Source organism: Schistocerca gregaria, unplaced genomic scaffold (genome assembly GCF_023897955.1).
Source record: "Schistocerca gregaria isolate iqSchGreg1 unplaced genomic scaffold, iqSchGreg1.2 ptg000486l, whole genome shotgun sequence".
Taxonomy (NCBI): Eukaryota; Metazoa; Arthropoda; class Insecta; order Orthoptera; family Acrididae; genus Schistocerca; species Schistocerca gregaria.
The window spans coordinates 96,778-116,023 of record NW_026061895.1 but is presented as its reverse complement, the minus strand read 5'-3'; the positions used below and the strand labels follow the sequence as shown (position 1 = coordinate 116,023).

The 19,246-nt window shown below is 42.2% G+C and overlaps 1 non-coding gene across 1 annotated transcript; it reads left to right on the top strand.

Moving 5' to 3' along the window:
• Positions 1 to 3,021: 3,021 nt before the first annotated feature.
• On the top strand, positions 3,022 to 3,096 carry Trnat-ugu (transfer RNA threonine (anticodon UGU)). The gene has a single exon. It is a non-coding gene; the product is annotated as a tRNA-Thr (tRNA).
• The last annotated feature ends 16,150 nt before the right edge of the window (positions 3,097 to 19,246 follow it).

Below are 19,246 nucleotides of genomic sequence, written 5' to 3'. Positions count from 1 at the left end.
GTAAGCACGTAGGGCCTTCCGTCTTAAGTGCAAGCATATCCATTGCGTTTTCTGTCAAGCGACTTGAGTGGAATATTTCATTATTTCTGAAATTTTATAGAAATGTTTTTCTTTGTATATCCTCACCATCGGTACTGAATTTACTGTAAAATTATTTGCTCACTTTTCGGAACTTCCGTTCATAGTAAATCGATACTATTTGAAGCCGTGGTAGACACGAGTCTAGTGTGCTTCACCTTCAGCACCTTCTGTGTCAGTCTCGGTTAATATGTCGCTGATTTCACAACGAACAGTTCGTTGTCTACTGAGTATACTGTCTGTTGCACGACACTATCCCTCCCACGCTGCTAAATGTAGGTCGTCGGCAAAATATGACTGCAGTGGAACAAGGGCGTCTGCAGAAATTTCCCCAGGAGGTGGTGGTGGCATTGGTAGTGGTGTGTGTGTGTGTGTGTGTGTGTGTGTGTGTGTGTGTGTGTGTGTGTGTGTGTGGAGGACTATTACTATGAAACTCACACAGTCCAGACCGCCAAGGAAAATAAACCTTGAGATTTGGAAAGAGTGTTGATCTTATACCGCTTATACTGCATATTTCAAAATTCCACCTCTAAGGGGGAGACGCAGGACATGAAAGGATTTCTGAATCATGTAGCTATTAAGGTAATTTTGAAGCTAGGCATACGAACATTTGTATCTGGTTTCTAAGTCAGAAATAAAGAAATATGTGTTCCAGTATCTTTGGGAATTTAACCTCTATGAGGTGAAATATTGGATGAACATTTTATTTTGAGATAAATAATTATGGAAGAACTATGAAAGTATTTTTAAGGCTACATCTACGAAAATTGGTATTTGACTTCAAGGCTACAAATAAGAAAATACGTGTTTCGGTGTTTTTGGAAGTTCAACCCCTAAGGGGATGAAATAGAGTGAGCTGGTGCGTTTCTGGCGCCAGTTTCCGTCGATCGTTGTTTCGATCTTTGAGTCGCGGTCCAGAGGACACTGCTCCCTAAGCGACTGTAGTAGTTCTCTGTGCAGCCCAACATCGGGCTTACCACGCTTACACTGGACACAGTTGCCAACAAATCGCCTGCCATCGCGATATAGGTTGGGCCAAAACATGTATTCCTGAACTCGGTTCAAGGTCTTGTAGAACCCAAAATGACCCCCGTCCGCCGACTCGTGGAAATATCTGAGTGCCATGCTAACTCGTTCCTGTGGAATACAGACCTTCACTTGGCCACGGTTGGCTCCCCCTTTACACAAGAGGCCCGCACGAAGGCAACAGCTAGTGACGACGTCGCCATCCACAAACTGCTGCATATTCGGTCCCCACCCGGCGTCCTCGGCCTGTTTGCCGGCTAAGTCGAAGAAGAAGCCGGGTGTCTCGGAGAGAAGGAAATTCACCCCCAGATCCGGCTCCACGTTTCTGAAAATGGTTCATTATGAAAGCATTATGAAAGCATATCTGACAATTCGTATTCGGCTAATCTGTTACAATTTTTAAAAACTACGTGTTTCACTGGTTTTTAACTTCGAGCATAAGGGGATGAAAATTTTAATGAAATATTTATTGCGTTATATTAAAATATTTTAAATCTGCATCTACGAAAACCGGTATTTCACTTCTCAATTAGATATAAAGAAATATGCGTTATACAAGCAAGAATACAAACGGCTTGATTAACAAAAACCTTGGACCCCAGCTGTCAGCATTGCTTTTTGGTCATTCAGCAAAAGACCATGCTTCAACGGCGTTAAGTTTAGAAAAGTTTAGAAAGTGTTGCAGTTTATAAAAGACATAAAAAAACGATTAAAGAAAAAATGCTTTGCAGACCATGAACGGTCTAAGTAAGTAAAGAAGCGGATGATAAGCTAGCTCTTTATGCAAATAAGTTGGTCAGTTTAAGTTCCGAGACATGTCATGCAGCAGGAACGGAATCCTATAGTTGCTACGATTGGCTAAAGGAAAAGTTTTGCAGAATCACGCGAAATCACTTCTGCAAGTGGCTGAGAATCTCGTAATGAATAAAAATTCTGTACTGAGAATTCCAAGGTGGGAGAGGCGAGATTCCTCCCCCCCCCCCCTTCCCCCTTCTCAGAATCCTATCCTTCTTTACCTACAGCAAAAAATAAATAAATAAATAAAACTAGAGAAATTTCTACTGTGAAACTATTTGCATACAAGAGAACGGCCATTAAAATTTAACTCTTCAAAGTTTTAAGCCCTGGCCCGTTCGAAAATTCAATTTCTTTGTAGTTGCATTTTTTAAAGGTGTACTTGTCTAGACTCCTGGAACGGAAAGGTTTTTTTTTTTAATCCGTGCTTTACAAAAGTTTCTACAGTCCATTGTTTGAAGCAGTGTCACGGCTGCCATGAGCCGCGCGGGGTACCCGCCATGTGTCCAACGCCTTGTCACGGCTCGCGCGGCTCCCCCCGTTGGAGGTTCGAGTCCTCCCTCGGGCATGGTTGTGTGTGTGTTGTCCTTAGCATAAGTTACTGTAAGTAGTGTGCAAACATACGGACTGATGGTTCAAATGGCTCTGAGCACTTTGGGACTTAACATCTGAGGTCATCAGTTTCCTAGAACTTAGAACGACTTAAACGTAACTAAATTAAGGACATCACACACATCCATGCTCGAGGCAGGATTTGAACCTGCGACCGTAGCGGTCGCGTGGCTCCCGACTGAAGTGCCTACAACCGCTCGGCCACATCGGCCGGTCTATCATGTATTCTAGAAGAGCTGCAAGGTCGTCAGTGGCGCCTGTTCTTTCTAGAACAGTTACTATCTTCATATCTATGGTTAAACGTCACCCAGCCATTGACCTTCGTCTGTGCGAATGCGCACAGGCTACCGGAAATCTTACGGGAATCGTCACCTTAGTGTGAGCCAGTAATGAGTGGATGGACAAATACCTAATAAGTACATTACGTAATCGGATTGTGGGCGGTTCGGGGTGTGAGTCTCACGGGAAGCGTGCGAGGGATAAATTCCTGCAGTCGTGCTGTTCATTTGTGCCCTCGATAGCTCAGATGGATTGAGCGTCTGCCTTGTAAGCAGGAGATCCTGGGTTCGAGTCCCAGTAGCGGCACACTTTTCAGCTGTCCCCATCGAAGTATATCAACAACACCTGTCGGCAGCTGAGGGTTTCAATTAATTATCAGTTGTGTAGGTGATTCGATGAACCCTTTGCCAGGCACTTAAATGTGTTTTGCAGGGTATCCATATAGATGTAGATGATAACTCGTCCCGTGTCGCACGTGCTCAAAAGGATTCATACTGCAGAATGCATGCAAACATACTCACCGAAAATACGGACGAATATCAAGTGCAGGCTGCCGAGTGCTGCATATCCAGCTTAGACAGATCGGCTTCTCCTGCCAAGAAGAACAGGAAGTTGCTGTCTAGGAACAATCAGAGGTAGAGGAAGGGCTGATAAATACTCCTTGAATTGCAGACTAAACGTAAATAACGAAAATACATTTTTGGTAAAAATTGGTCAAAACATAATCGTTTGCCCTCCGTATTGGATTAGCTGTTTTGAATATTGAAAATCTGACTTCAGATTCGTTTTCAGCGACATTAAGAATATATGTGTAACACTCAGTTCATGCAAATCGAAGTAATAATATAACTAAATGTTTTCCCTAAACTTTGAACACTTTTTTTTTCGAGTAACGATTTTCTCAGAACGGCATGCAGCATAAATTAAAAGTGGTTCGATCTCTTAACTTCTACCTCTGACCCCTAAAAGTAAACACTTTTCTTAGGAACTTATAGCTATAATATGACATTTGTTAATATTAACTAATTTTTGTGTAGGCATAAGGAGTGAAACAAACCCCTCAAAATCGAACTCAAAGTTCGAATTAGCACTGTATCGTTAAATTTAAGGTTGTTTCATTGCGGTTAGGTATACGCTCCCATTAATTTTATGTATTATCGACTGATGTTATCCATTTTCAAGTTCAGAGAAATAATGTAGTATCAACTGATGTTACCCATTTTTGAATTCAGGTAATATCTGAGGTGCCACACTGCACGCACTCTGCGTACTCCAGTCTCGCAAGCCCTTGATCAAATCATAATTACGGGCGCCATTTTTTATTGAAAATCTAAAATTAAGCTCATAGTATTGTCACTCGTAATTCCCAAACAGATCGTTCGAATGTATTTTCATTGTCTCAAAAAAAATTTCAAATTTACCCTTTTTTGCTCATTTGTATGAGAACCTGGCCGTAACGCCGGAATATAGTCACTAGATTTTTTTTCAGAGACGCTGTACGTTCGCGAGAAGACTTTCGTTCTGCGCGTGTCGAAGGACATTCCTCAGATATTACTGTGTGTGTGCTACTCAGTCGTGCCATTTAAGTGTACATCTTTGCATAGTTTTCCTTTCACGATGTAAACAGTGTTCCGCTCAGTTGCCAACTGGCCAGTGAGTGGTTCCGAAGGTGTCGGATGTGCGGTGCGTTCGGTCTGCTAGGACAACAGCAGACTGGCGTGGTGCGATGGCAGAAGCAGACACTGAGGGAGCTAGCTGCTGGGACGCCAGCGAACAATTTATGCCAAGTAAGACGAAGAGGACTATTCTAAAATTACGAGCCGTCTAAAAAGTGTTTACCATTGGTAAATCTTGCTGTTGAGTCTGACAAAACTGACAGTTTTTCCTAGAGATACAGGAAATCCCCCCACCCCCACTCAATGAATATTTGGTTGTGATGACAGGCCGATTGGTAGTGTAGCCCGAGATCTAAGTTAGGTTGGAAGGTGGTAATTTGATTGAGAGTTGTTTACGCCAACGATTATGAATGCCGACTAAACGTTGTGCGAGCAGATTGCCCTGTAGCGTAGCCTAGTGTTTCCGTCCGCGCCACATTTAACACACTTTCTCTAACTGTGTACAAAAGTCTCACAACAGCCACGATAACTACGTTTCTGGTGGGGGGAGGGTAGAGTCCACTATGTAACTTTCACGGCAAATTTTAGTAACCGCATAAACTAACCGAAATAGAAGCGTCATTTTAACTATATTTCCTTTTGTGGGAAAATAATGGTTCTCCTCTTTTGGCAGCAACTGTAATATGTAGGCGACTTATTAGTTTTTTTTAAACTCTGAATCATGATCTCAATAGACGCAGTGCTTTTTTTACGTTACTTGATTTGTGGTCTATAGTAAACAATGCAACGAATTGGTAAATTCTTTGAAGTTTGACGTGTGTTACATAGACGACGTCTGCAATGTTCGTAAGGCCAAGTTTGCATATATTCGGTGTCTGTTTTTTTGGCCATGTACTGTATAATTAAGGGGAGGAGGATTATGTTCAAGGAGCAGTGCATCAGCAGTCTATGGAGAAATTGAGAATTTGGATCTAACGAACGGCATGCTCGGGCAGTTCGTGATATTCTGTTGACCACTGTGTAATTCGGACACAGTGATCATTGCCTCTCCCTAGTAACCAGGGGACTCGGGTGCTAATCCTGGTCTGGCACAAATTTTCGACAGTGCCCATTGACTAAAGTCTGTGCCCATTGTCAGCTAATATCATTGTTTCGGTGTTAAATAGTATTTTGTTCGCGATACGTGGTTTAGCTTTTTCATGGATAACAGCTTTGAAAAGCGTACAGGTTATATTGATATTCGCTCGTCGTTAGTCCAAGGCAACTATAGCGATTTATAAACACAGTTGTAGTTCGTATTAAGCCCACATACGTAATTGTGTCCTGTGTTTCTTTACCAAGAACTACTCCGTAAGTAATTCCCCTGTAGTGGTATTTTGTTATAGTATTTTGTTTAAATATTTATAGACTGCAGGCTTGGATGAAATATGAAACACATGTCCGAAGTTCCTGTTGATATTGCAGATACTGTTTCATCCGTACTAGGGGCCAAAACATTTCATCAAATACAGAAGGACACAATTTGTCTCGAGATTTAGCAATTTTTCGTAATAGAGGCCTTGCGTCGATATGTTTTTCTCTAATTCTTGTTTGGACTTAATCTTAAAACACACTAACTCTTCCACCACTTATTCGATATGTGTTTTCATCCCTTTCGTAGCCTAGAGTTCCTAAACGGTCGATAATATTAATAATTTCCTTTCTCAATTTTATTTTCTGTAAAATCTCCTGTTTATGGTTATTGCTAACATGTTTCACGTTCTCACTTTTATTATTTTTATTTTTCTAGTTTTGTGCCTTGTAGCCAAATTTTCTTTGAATCTGGTTTTCAATTCTGAAATAGTAACAGTTGAAGGTCAAGAGAAGATTGCGGTCTATTTGAGGAGAGTGGCTTGGAGATTTTTTATAACAGACGTATACAGGTCATGGGGATCCTTACCTATATACATTTACTTCGAGTGTGATGTAGCCCATTCTCTTGTCATGATCTCGGCTGTATCGTAGCACATTGTCTCGGTTAGGTTGGAGATTTCTGTTGAGAGTTGCCGAAGTCAACGAAAGTGATTACAAAGTAAACACTGTGCTAACAGAACGATCTGTAGCGTAGTCCAACACGTTCTTTCTGTCCTTTTAAAGCCTCTTTTAATTAAAAATAACTAAAGCTGCAAGATACAATCACAAAAACTGTATTACGTAACAGAGTAATCCCAGACTATTGTTGTGTAAGTTGTGTGCGTACACTATTTTTTTTGTCAGTGAATATACACTTTTTTACTCATTTGCTGGGTTTCAGTTTTCCCCGTTTTCTGGCAAAAAACCTTTTCCTGTGAAGGGCCCATTAGCTTGTCGGTTATATTTGTGACATTCTCGACGGTCAGTAATTTCGTGATAGTCCATCCACCGGCGTCATTGTTAACATCAGATATAGATTTAAGTATTAGGAAGGCTAATATGAAGCTAATGCATGAGTAGGTCTAATAATTAATAAAAATAGGAATGCGGGTAAGCTACTACATACAGCATAGTGAACGCATTGTTGTGGCCAAGATAGCCACGAATCCCACGCCTACCAAAGTCGTAAAAGTAGTCTTCAGATGATGAAGAAATTGATGGAATGTGTGATGAGATAAAAGAAATCATTCAGATAGTGATGGGATATGAAAATTTAATATTAATGGGTGACTGGAATTCGACAGTAGGAAATGGAAGAAAAGGAAACCTAGTAGGTGAATATGGAATGGGGGTAAAAAATTAAAGAGGAAGCCGCCTGGTAGGCTTTTGCCCAGAGCATAACTTAATCATAACTAACACTTGGTTCAAAAATCATGAAAGAAGGTTGTATACGTGGAAGAGACCTGGAGATACTGCAATATTTCATATAGATTATATAATGGTAAGACAGAGATTTAGGAACCATATTTTAAATTGTATGACATTTCCAGGGGCAAATGTGAACTCTGATCACAATATATTGATTATGAACTGTAGATTAAAACTGAAGAAACTGGAAAAAGTTGGGAATTTAAGGAGATGGGACCTGAAAGAACTGACAGAATCAGAAGTTGTACAGTGTTTCAGGAAGAGCATTAGGGAACGATCTACAGAAATGGGGGAACGTAATACAGTATGATGGGGGATCTGAGTGGTGTACTGTCAAGGGGAGGGGGTTCCTCAGGGATCAGTGTTGGGGCCGCTGTAGTTCCTTATTTATATAAATGATATGCCCTCAAGTATTACGGGTAACTCTAAAATATTTTTGTTTGCTGATGACACTAGCTTGGTAGTAAAGGATGTTGTGTGCAACATTGACTCCGTTTCAAGTAGTGCAGTACATGACCTCAGTCAATGGCTTGTAGAAAATAAACTAACGTTAAATCACAGTAAGATTCAGTTTTTACAGTTTCTAACACACAATTCAACAAAACCTGACGTTTTAATATCACAGCATAGGCATATGATTAGTGAAACTGAACGGTTCAAATTCCTAGGTGTTCAAATAAATAGTAAGGTGTTGTGGAAAGCCCACGTTCAGGATCTTGTTCAAAGACTTAATACTGCCATTTTCACTATTCGAACGGTACCGAAAGTGAGTGATACTTCGCCAAGTAAATTGGTCTACTTTGCTTATTTCCATTCACTTATGTCGTATGGTATTATGTTTTTGGGTAACTCTTCCCATTCTAGAACGATATTTTTGGCTCAGAAACGAGAGGTTCGGGCAAAAAGTGGTGTGAGTTCACGAACCTCTTGTCGACCTCTGTTCAGGGAGTCTGGGTATTTTGACATTGGCCTCTCAATATGTATATTCCTTATTGTCGTTTCTTGTTACCAATATTAGTTTATTTCCAACAATAAGCAGCTTTCACTCGGTTAATACTCGGGAGAAATCAAACCTCCATTTGGATCGGACTTCCTTAACTCTTGTGCAAAAATGTGTGCAGTATACTGCTGCATCCATTTTCAATAAGCTGCCACTCGAATTCAAAAATCTTTGCAGTAATCCACGCGCTTTCAAATCGAAACTGGAGTGTTTCCTCATGGGTCACTCCTTCTATTCTGTCGAGGAGTTAATTGAAAAATTAAGCTGATTCTCATTGTACTGCTGATAGCGTTTGCTTAAACTTATGGACTGATTTTCTCTCAGGTTCATGAACATGTATTTTTATCTGTTATTACTTTTATGTTGTAAGTTCATGTGTCGCCCTAACCGCCGTCTGCTTCACGTCTGCTGTGCAGCGAGCTACCTTAATTTAAGTATTAACTGTATTTTTCTTACTTGTCACTTCTTCTTCCGTGTGTTTTTGCTTTTGCTGCCTCGGAGTGTAGCGGCAGTGGGGAGTCTAGTGCGTCGCATGGTGCACCCCAGGTGTTAGATGCTTCACCCACTGTCCCTGCTGTCGAGACATCTTCGCGGGTACCGGGCGCGGCTGGCCACCCTCTCCCCAAGGGGAGTGGCGGGTTCAGCGGCGTTCGCGGCGCACGAGGCGGAGGGTCAATGTGGAGGCTGGCCGTGTGGCATCGCCCGCTCTGCCTGTGAATGGACATGTGGCTGCTCCTTCAGCAAGGTCCGAGCAGGCACACGGGGGGAGGGGTTTATTAGTTATTGGGAGCTCCAACGTTAGGCTGGTGATGGAGCCCCTTAGGGAAATAGCGGAATGGTCGGGGAAGAAGGCCAGTGTTCACTCTGTGTGCTTGCCGGGGGGTCTCATCCGAGATGTGGAGGGGGCCCTACCGGCGGCGATAGAGAGCACTGGGTGCACCCGACTGCAAATTGTTGCTGATGTCGACACCAATGACTCCTGCCGTCTGGGTTCAGAGGTCATCCTCAGTTCGTACAGGCGGTTGGCGGAGTTGGTGAAGGCGGAAAGCCTCGCTCGCGGGGTGGAATCAGAGCTAACTATTTGTAGTATCGTTCCCAGAACCGATCGCGGTCCTCTGGTTTGGATCCGAGTGGAAGGCTTAAACCAGAGGCTCAGACGATTGTTCGGAGAGCTGGGGTGCAAATTTCTCGACCTCCGCAATGGGGTGGAGAAATGTATGGTCCCCCTGAATAGGTCAGCCGTGCACTACACGCCGGAAGCGGCTACGAGGGTAGCGGAGTACGTGTGGAGTGCACATGGGCTTTTTATTAGGTTAGAGAATTCCCTCCCTAGGCCCGACAAGACGCCTCCTGAGACGCGGCAAGGCAGGAGTAGGCAAAATGCGACAGGGAATAACAATATTAATGTGCTAATAGTAAACTGCAGGAGCGTCTATAGAAAGGTCCCAGAACTGCTCTAATTAATAAACGGTCACAACGCCCAGTACTAGGGACAGAAAGTTGGCTGAAACCACATGTAAACAGTAATGAAATCCTAAACTCCGATTAGAATGTATATCGCAGAGAAAGGCTGGACAGTAAAGGGGGAGGCGTGTTTATAGCGATAAGAAGTGCAATAGTATCGAAGGAAATTGACGGAGATTCTAATTGTGAAATGATTTGGGTGAAGGTCACGGTTAAAGCAGGCTCAGACATGATAATTGGATGTCTCTATAGGCCACCAGGCTCAGCAGCTGTTGTGGCTCAGCACCAGAAGAATAATTTGGAAAATATTTCGAGTAGATTTCCCCACCACGTTATAGTTCTGGGTGGAGATTTTAATTTGCTGGATATAGACTGGGAGACTCAAACGTTCATAACGGGTGGCAGGGACAAAGAATCTAGTGAAATATTTTTAAGTGCTTTATCTGAAAACTACCTTGAGCAGTTAAACAGAGAACCGACTCGTGGCGATAATATATTAGACGTTCTGGTGACAAACAGACCCGAACTATTTGAATCAGTTAATGCAGAACAGGGAATCAGCGATCATAAAGCGGTTACTGCAACGACGATTTCAGCCGTAAATAGAAATATTAAAAAAGGTAATAAGATTTTTCTGTTTAGCAAAAGTGACAAAAAGCAGATTACAGAGTACCTGACGGCTCAACACAAAAGTTTTGTCTCAAGTACAGATAGTGTTGAGGATCAGTGGACAAAGTTCAAAACCATCGTACAATATGCGTTAGATGAGTATGTGCCAAGCAAGATCGTAAGAAATGGAAAAGAGCCACCGTGGTACGACAACCGAGTTAGAAAACTGCTGCGGAAGCAAAGGGAACTTCACAGCAAACATAAACATAGCCAAAGCCTTGCAGACAAACAAAAATTACGCGAAGCGAAATGTAGTGTGAGGAGGGCTATGCGAGAGGCTTTCAGTGAATTCGAAAGTAAAGTTCTATGTACTGAATTGGCAGAAAATCGTAAGAAATTTTGGTCCTATGTCAAAGCGGTAGGTGGATCAAAACAAAATGTCCAGACACTCTGTGGCCAAAATGGTACTGAAACAGAGGATGACAGACTAAAGGCCGAAATACTAAATGTCTTCTTCCAAAGCTGTTTCACAGAGGAAGACTGCACTGTGCTTCCTTCTCTTGAAGTCGCATAGTTGACAAAATGGTAGATATCGAAATAGACGACAGAGGAATAGAGAAACAATTAAAACCGCTCAAAAGAGGAAAGGCCGCTGGTCCTGATGGGATACCAGTTCGGTTTTACACAGTGTACGCGAAGGAACTTGCCCCCCTTCTTGCAGCGGTGTACCGTAGGTCTCTAGAATAGCGAAGCGTTCCAAAGGATTGGAAAAGGGCACAGGTCATCCCCGTTTTCAATAAGGGACGTCGAACAGATGTGCAGAACTATAGACCTATATCTCTAACGTCGATTAGTTGTAGAATTTTGGAACACGTATTATGTTCGAGTATAATGACTTTTCTGGAGACTAGAAATCTACTCTGTAGGAATCAGCATGGGTTTCGAAAAAGACGGCCGTGTGAAACCCAGCTCGCGCTATTCGTCCACGAGACTCAGAGGGTCTTAGACACGGGTTCACAGGTAGATGCCGTGTTTCTTGACTTCCGCAAGGCGTTTGACACAGTACCCCACAGTCGTTTAATTAACAAAGTAGGAGCATACGGACTATCAGATCAGTTGTGTGCTTGGATCGAGGAGTTCCTAGATAACAGAACGCAGCATGTCATTCTCAATGGAGAGAAGTCTTCCGAAGTAAGAGTGATTTCAGGTGTGCCTCACGGGAGTGTCATAGGGCCGTTGCTATTCACAATATTCATAAATGACCTGGTGAGTGACATCGGAAAGTCTCTGAGGCTTTTTGCAGATGATGCTGTGGTGTATCGAGAGGTTGCAATAATGGAAAATTGTACTGATATGCAGGAGGATCTGCAGCGAATCTACGCATGGTGCACGGAATGGCAATTGAATCTCAATGTAGACAAGTGTAATGTGATGCGAATACATAGAACGATAGGTCCCTTATCATTTAGCTACAAAATAGCAGGTCAGCAACTGGAAGCAGTTAATTCCATAAATTATCTGGGAGTACGCATTAGGAGTGATTTAAAATGTCGACTGTCAATGGTAAGAAAAGTGTTTCTAAAGAAGAAAAATTTGTTAACATCGAGTATAGCTTTAGGTATCAGGAAGTCTTTTCTCCGAGTATTTGTATGGAGTGTAGCCACGTATGGAAGTGAATAATGGACAATAAATAGTTTGAACAAGAAGAGAATAGAAGCTTTCGAAATGTGGTGCTACAGAAGAATGCTGAAGATTAGATGGGTAGATCACATAACTAATTTGGAGGTATTGAATAGGATACTGGAGAAGAGAACTTTGTGGCACAACTTGACTAGACGATGGGGTCGGATGGTAGGACACGTTCTGAGACATTAAGGAATCACCAATTTAATATTGGAGGGCAACGTGAAGGGTAAAAATCGAGGAGGGAGACCAGGAGATGAATACACTAAGCAGATTCACAAGGATGTAGGTTGCAGTTGGTACTGGGAGATGAAGCTTCCACACGATACAGTAGCATGGAGAGCTACATCAAACCAGTTTGTGGACTGAAGACAACAACAACAACAACAACAACAACAACAACAACAAGGTATTTGTCTCATGTGTAACCTTCAACAGAAGTGGGGCAGACAAGAGGGTTAGATTATATGTACTTTCCATTGAAATTGATCCATAATGGGGAGATACTCAATGGGAAAATAATATGCTAATTTATTATCCACAGACCGCAAATGGACTGATCATGAACGAGGAATGAAAATTTGGTCACACTTCTGATAGTACACGTATTATTTGACCCCCCCCCCCCCTCTCTCTCTCTCTCTCTCTCTCTCTCTCTCTCTCTCTCTCTCTCTCTCTCTCTCTCTCTCTCTCTCTCTCTCTCTCTCTCTCTCACACACACACACACACACACACACACACACACACACACACACACACACACACACACACTCAATCGCGCGCGCGCGCTTGTTCTACTAAGTAATTCAATTCATTAATGGTGTCGGAAGAGATGGTTAGCAAGAAATCCTTTAGGCTCCTCGTAAACTGAAATCTGTCAGTAGTAAAGCTTTTTATGGCTGCCGGCAAGTTATTGAAAACATCGTTCTCCTTAATGATGGAGACTTTCTTGCACCAAAGTAATTAACTTACCAATTTTTGTGGAGATTATTCACTTCTAGTTATGACTTCATGAAATGAGCTGTTGATTTGAAAATATTCATTTGTTTTTAAACACAATATTCACGGGGAGAACGTATCTTCCATCTCCACCAGTTAACTGATCTATTTATATGACCCTTATTCTAAGTTGTGTTATATTAACGGTAAAACACAAAACATTTCTTACATGCATTTCCACTATTTTCCAACAAGCTGACAATTTTTCATGAATAATATATTAATAGTGAAATTTTTAGAAAAATTTTGAAAGACAGGTTTTGCGGGCAAATTTCAAAAATTAAAAGACCATAGTGTTCATTATAATACAATTTCTCCATGGTTTTTAATTCCTACTCCGAAGTTTTCTTTTGTTTCCTTTACTGCTTGCTCAGCAAACAGATTGAATAACATCGGGGATAGGCTACAACCCTGTCTCACTCTCTTCCCAACCACTGCTTCCCTTTCATATCCCTCGACTCTTCATGCCCTCGAGTAAGAAAACTGGTCGTTAGAATTCCATGGTTCTGGGATAAATGGTTTGAGAGGAAAGGTACATTTAGTTAGAAAAGTTACGGAAAATTTAAAGTTGTATTGCACTTACCGTCGTACATGCGCTCATTTAAATTCATAGTTTCTTTCACTTTCCAATAGTACGCATGCTGTACATAAACATAACATTTGTTTCATGATATTTACTTTTTTATTTCTTGCAAGTCTTCTAGAACTTCTTTCGAAAACTTTGTGGGTAGATCTTGGCATTTGTTTTGTTCAGAAACGTTATTACTCTAGCAAACAACTGACTACGAGACAAGAAAAAATGTATTCAATAGGTGAAAGCTCAAAGCTACGGGTAAAATGTCCCTAGGCTTATCATCTCAAAGAAGAGATGGCACAGAGAAACAAGTGGGCATGTCTTACATAGCAAGCTGCCATTTAAACCGACATTTAGAACCTTCAAATACGGATTTGGACTAAAATACTTTCATATTCACACTAAGTGTAAATAAAACTGGTACAATCACCAATAAACAAAATTATTTTCATTGTTTTCGGGGTTCCTTTTGCCTTTCGGAATAAATATATTGCGAATCAGCAGTTAACATGCCTGGTTCCCCAAACAGGAGACGACTAGAAACTTCCGAAATGTGGTGGTGTAGAAGAATGCTAAAAAAGTTTTGATCGAATAGCTGATGGGGAGATACGAAATCAGATTAGGGAGCAGAGAAATTAATGGCACAAATTGACAAAAAGAAGCGATCGTAGGTAAATGTCATATTTCGATTCCACCCATCCGCTGTGACCCACGACGTTCTGCATGACGTTGATTAGTTGCATTTCGAAGGATACCAGTGGCCTTATTAAATGTCAACTGCGATTGCCTTCGTTTCTAGAGCAATTTATAATGTTCGTTAACTATGATTTTTTTCGGAATATATCGTGATGAACTCTGGGAGGAACCACAGAACACAGCTTAAATTGTCGTTGAAGAAACGAGTAGTGATTGTATTTTTATCTTTCTTATCCGACACGTTGGGGAATCCAAGGTATAATGGGGTACACAGTTGAAAACTTTGATTAAATGTACAAAATTGATAAATAAGAGAGTTACAAATTTTTATATGAACACATTATGATGTATTAATCACAAAAATACAAGAACATTGCCATAAAATAAAACAACAATATTTTCTCACTCAAAAACAGAAATTTATAACATTTGCACGCGTCACAATGGGGTGGTAAATACAAGTGATTACAAAAACGTATAAAATTATCCGAAATGCAGAAAATATTGGCTTGCTCGTTATTTTTTTTAGTTTAAAGTGAGTATTAATGTGAAACTACAGTTTTCATGAATCGTATCCTTTCCTTGAGGCTGTTTACAAAATTCACACACGGGGAGACACTCATCATCTTCGCTATCTATTCCTGCACAAGAATCGTGTGTCAGTTTTTTGCAGGTGGAACAAGCGACCCAACTTCCAACTGATTTTGAATATAACCCACCACAATATACACATTGACAGTCAGAACTTTCCTCATAATCACTCTCGTTAGTATTGTATTCTCTCCCCTTTTTTCCATTTACCTTCAGAATCTTTCTCTCTTTTTTGAGTTCTTAATTTTATTCTCTTTCGCAGAAAGTTTTCTGTTTGCTCTTTCTTCTTTGTCAATGTTCTTTTTTCTATTTCTCCCATTAATGACTTTTAACTCTTTTTTTGTACGGCGAATCAGTTAAAACAACGTTGTTCCCCCTTTTCAGTCTCGCTCTTTTCTTGCTTTCGTTAACTTTTGACAAGAAAATCAGAATCTCAGGTGAAATATGAAATGAGGAGGTTGTGTTGTCAGTTGTCATCCAAGAGCACCCAAGATTAGAACAATTAGCCCCAATAACTTTGTTATTCTTAGGCGGCAGTTCATTGTAACAATTCGCTGAAACCTCGTCCCCTTGATTATCCAGCCCGTTTGAGTCGTCTTTTTCAGCTGGTGTGCTAGGTGAAGGCAATTCCAATTGTTCAGATATAATAACCTCTTTACCTGACGGCCTATCACGTCCGCTGTCAGTTGTGTGTGCCGGGAGGAAGTGTGCGTCGTGAATATGGATGGGTCCGTGGGCCATATTGCAGTAGCTTCGAAACCTTTAATAGCGGTTTTCATTGTTGCGCTTTAGACGAAAGCTGAACCAAAAAGCGTTGAAATTTCAAAGATAGTTACGACTTTCGCTGCATGGTTCCGTAGCCATTTTCGAAGCTGATCACTATAACGAGGATTTATAAAACAAACATCAAGCGGCTGAAGTCTGTGAGAGCAATGTGGTGGTAAAGAAACGCCACTCTCCCTCGCGTAGTCCATAACGTCAATGTTCGTGGTATGTGCTGAGTGGCCATCTGATATAAGGAGAACTGGGACCTGCTTTGATGCCTTAGAAAATACCACTAATTGTGGAAACCATACAAATAAGGACTCTGTGGCCATACATGCTGTGCTGTGGACCTCAGCGCAACCTCCTGCTGCCTGTCCTAACTCAAATTCTTTCTGCTTCTTCTTTCGTGGAAAAATAATCGTAGGAGGAATGTCAGCTCCGCTTGCTGACGTACTAATGAGGCTGGTTGCAGTTTTGCCCCTTTCTGCAGATGTTAACGATCGCACTGGACGGTTCCCTTTGCAAGCTGCGATGTTCGATTAGTTTTTAGCATTAACCGAGACGCCTGTTCCATCACAATTAGTTATTTGAGAAGTCATTAGTTTGTGATTGTCAGTTACATCTGTAAGCAACGAAAAAAACCTATCGACAGCTACTTTATTAAAATCCATGATTCTTGTACCAGATGTTGCTTCGGGCTTGCGAACAAACCCGCATTTGCTTCTTCATTGTTTCATGATGTAATAAAGATTTCGATTTGTTTTGCTCGAAATTTTCGAAAAGGTATCTGTGAAACGTGCAAAAATTGAAATGGCAAAACTGTGCACCTGCCGAAATACGAGTGCGTATACTCATTTGAAAAAATGTTCCTAAACTGCTTCTGATACGCTAGAGGTTACCTCACAGTAAACAGCAATTGTAGTTGACCATTTGCCTGCACCGTATAAAGTACGGCCAATAAAATATTTTTGTAGGGAGGACACATCATCTCATCCTAAATGGAGAGTTCATCTATACGTGTAAAAGTAACCACTTGTGCCAGAGGGAAGCGTGTTGGGAGCCTTACTGTTCATGTTGTATATTAACATTACAGATAATATAAGAAAGCTCACATATTTCGAAAATGATGCCGATATCGACATTGAGGTAACAAAGGTCGTGTGAAGCGATATGCACATACAGGGGATAGTAAAAATGTGACCACCTATACTTGCATCTACATGGATACTCTGCAAATCACATTTAAGTGCCTGGCAGGTTGTTCATCGAACCACCTTCACAAGTCTCTATTATTCCAATCTCGCATAGCACCCGGAAAGAATGATCACCTGTGTCTTTCCATACGAGCTCTGACTTCCCTTATTTTATCGTTGTGGTCGTTTCTCCCTACGTAGGTCGGTGTCAACAAAATATTTTCGCATTCGGAGGAAAAAGTTGGTGATTGGAATTTCGTGAGAAGATTCCGTCGCAAAGAAAAACGCTTTTCTTTTAATGATGTCCAGCCAAAATCCTGTATCATTTGTGTGACACACTCTCTCATATTTCGCGATAATAGGAGGACGTGCTGCCTTTCTTTGGACTTTTTCGATCTACTCCGTCAGTCCGATCTTTTAAGGATCCCACATTTCCCAGCAGTATTCTAAAAGAGGACGGACAAGCGTAGTGTAGGCAGTCTCCTTTGTAGGTCTGTTACGTTTTCTAAGTGTTGTGCCAATAAAACGCAGTCTTCGGTTAGCCTTAACCGCAACATTTTATATGTGTTCTTTCCAATTTAAGTTGTTCGTTATTGTATAATAATAATGGCGTGTGACGAGGGCCTCCCATCGGGTAGATCGTTCGCCTGGTGCAAGTCTTTCGATTTGACGCCACTTCGGCGACTTGCGCGTCGATGGGGATGAAATGATGATTAGTACAACACAACACCCAGTCCCTGAGCGGAGAAAATCTCCGACCCAGCCGGGAATCTAACCCGGTCTTTTAGGATTGACAGTCTGTCGTGCTGACCACTCAGCTACCGCGGGCGGACGTTTGTTATTGTAACACCTAGTTAGTTAGTTGACTTTACGGCTTTTAGATTAGACTACAACTTCTCTGATAGTGATTGGTCCATTCTGCTTCACCAGCAATATTGCGGGATCAGTAACGACCTGATTTGCGGATATTGCGGGCGTACCTTAACTGGCTTCTGTCTTCATTGATTAGCGGCTACCTTTGAAATGGTTGTACCACTCCTTTAGCCCTGCAGTACCCATTACTTTGTCCACAAACACACGATGGTTTCAACTTGAGAATCGCCAAGCTTGGAGCCAAATGTGATGTAAAGACGTCATTTTGCTCAGAATACTAAATCCAACGTGTACGACTTGCAAGTGTTCCGAAGTAGTGGAGAAAATCAGGTATGTGTGCTAAATATGCCTGAAAACATGAGCCCATGCGCGCCCTGATACCATTGTTGATTTCAACAATTAAAAAAGGTCGGATATTTTTTTAACAGCTCATGTATATAAGCCATCGCCAGTGATGTCGAAAGAGCAAGATACCCCTAACTACGCCAGTTGTATAGGTAGTTCGAATGGAGCGGTCTATTGTCTGACGTATCTCCATAACAGCTCCGAACCGAATACCCCAAAGTTCGACAAATGGTTCAAATGGCTCTGAGCACTATGGGTCTTAACATCTATGGTCATCAGTCCCCTAGAACTTACAACTACTTAAACCTAACTAACCTAAGGACATCACAAAACACCCAGCCATCACGAGGCAGACAAAATCCCTGACCCCGCCGTGAATCGAACCCGGGAACCCAGACGCGGAAAGCGAGAACGCTACCTTTACGTCAGGAATCAAGCTGAGCTCAGAAGGGCGCAATTCCGGGGCTGTCTCAGGCCGATACTGATCTTCGGCCTGACGTGGCTGCTTGTCCTGTTCCAGGGGTTGCCCCTCAGTCTGCAAGATCCGAGCAGTCGCAGAGGGTGGTCTTACTGGTAGTTGGGAGCTCCAACGTCAGGCGCGTAATGGGGCCCCTTAGGGATATGGCAGCAAGAGAGGGGAAGAAAACCAATGTGCAATCCGTGTGCATACCGGGGTGAGTCATTCCAGATGTGGAAAGGGTCCTTCCGGATGCCATGAAGGGTACAGGTTGCACCCATTTGCAGGTGGTCGCTCATGTCGACACCAATGATGTGTGTCGCTATGGATCGGAGGAAACCCTTCCTGGCTATCTGATTTGGTGAAGACTGCCAGTCTCGCTAGCCGGATGAAAGCAGAGCTCACCGCTCACCATCTGCAGCATCGTCGACAGGACTGACTGCGGGCCTTTGGTAAAGAGCTGAGTAAAGGGTCTGAATCAGAGGCTGAGATTGTTCTGTGACCGTGTGGGCTGCAGATTCCTCGACTTAAGCCATAGGGTGGTGGGGTTTCGGGTTCCGCTGGATAGGTCAGGAGTCAACTACACGCAACAAGCGGCTACACGGGTAGCAGGGGTTGTGTGGCGTGAGCTGGGCGGTTTTTTAGGTTAGATGGCATTGGGCAAGTACAAAAAGGGCGGCAGCCTCAACGAGTTCGGGGCAAAGCAGGACATGAGGGGACCAAGCAGCAATCGGTATTGTAATGGTAAACTGTCGAAGCTGCGTTGGTAAA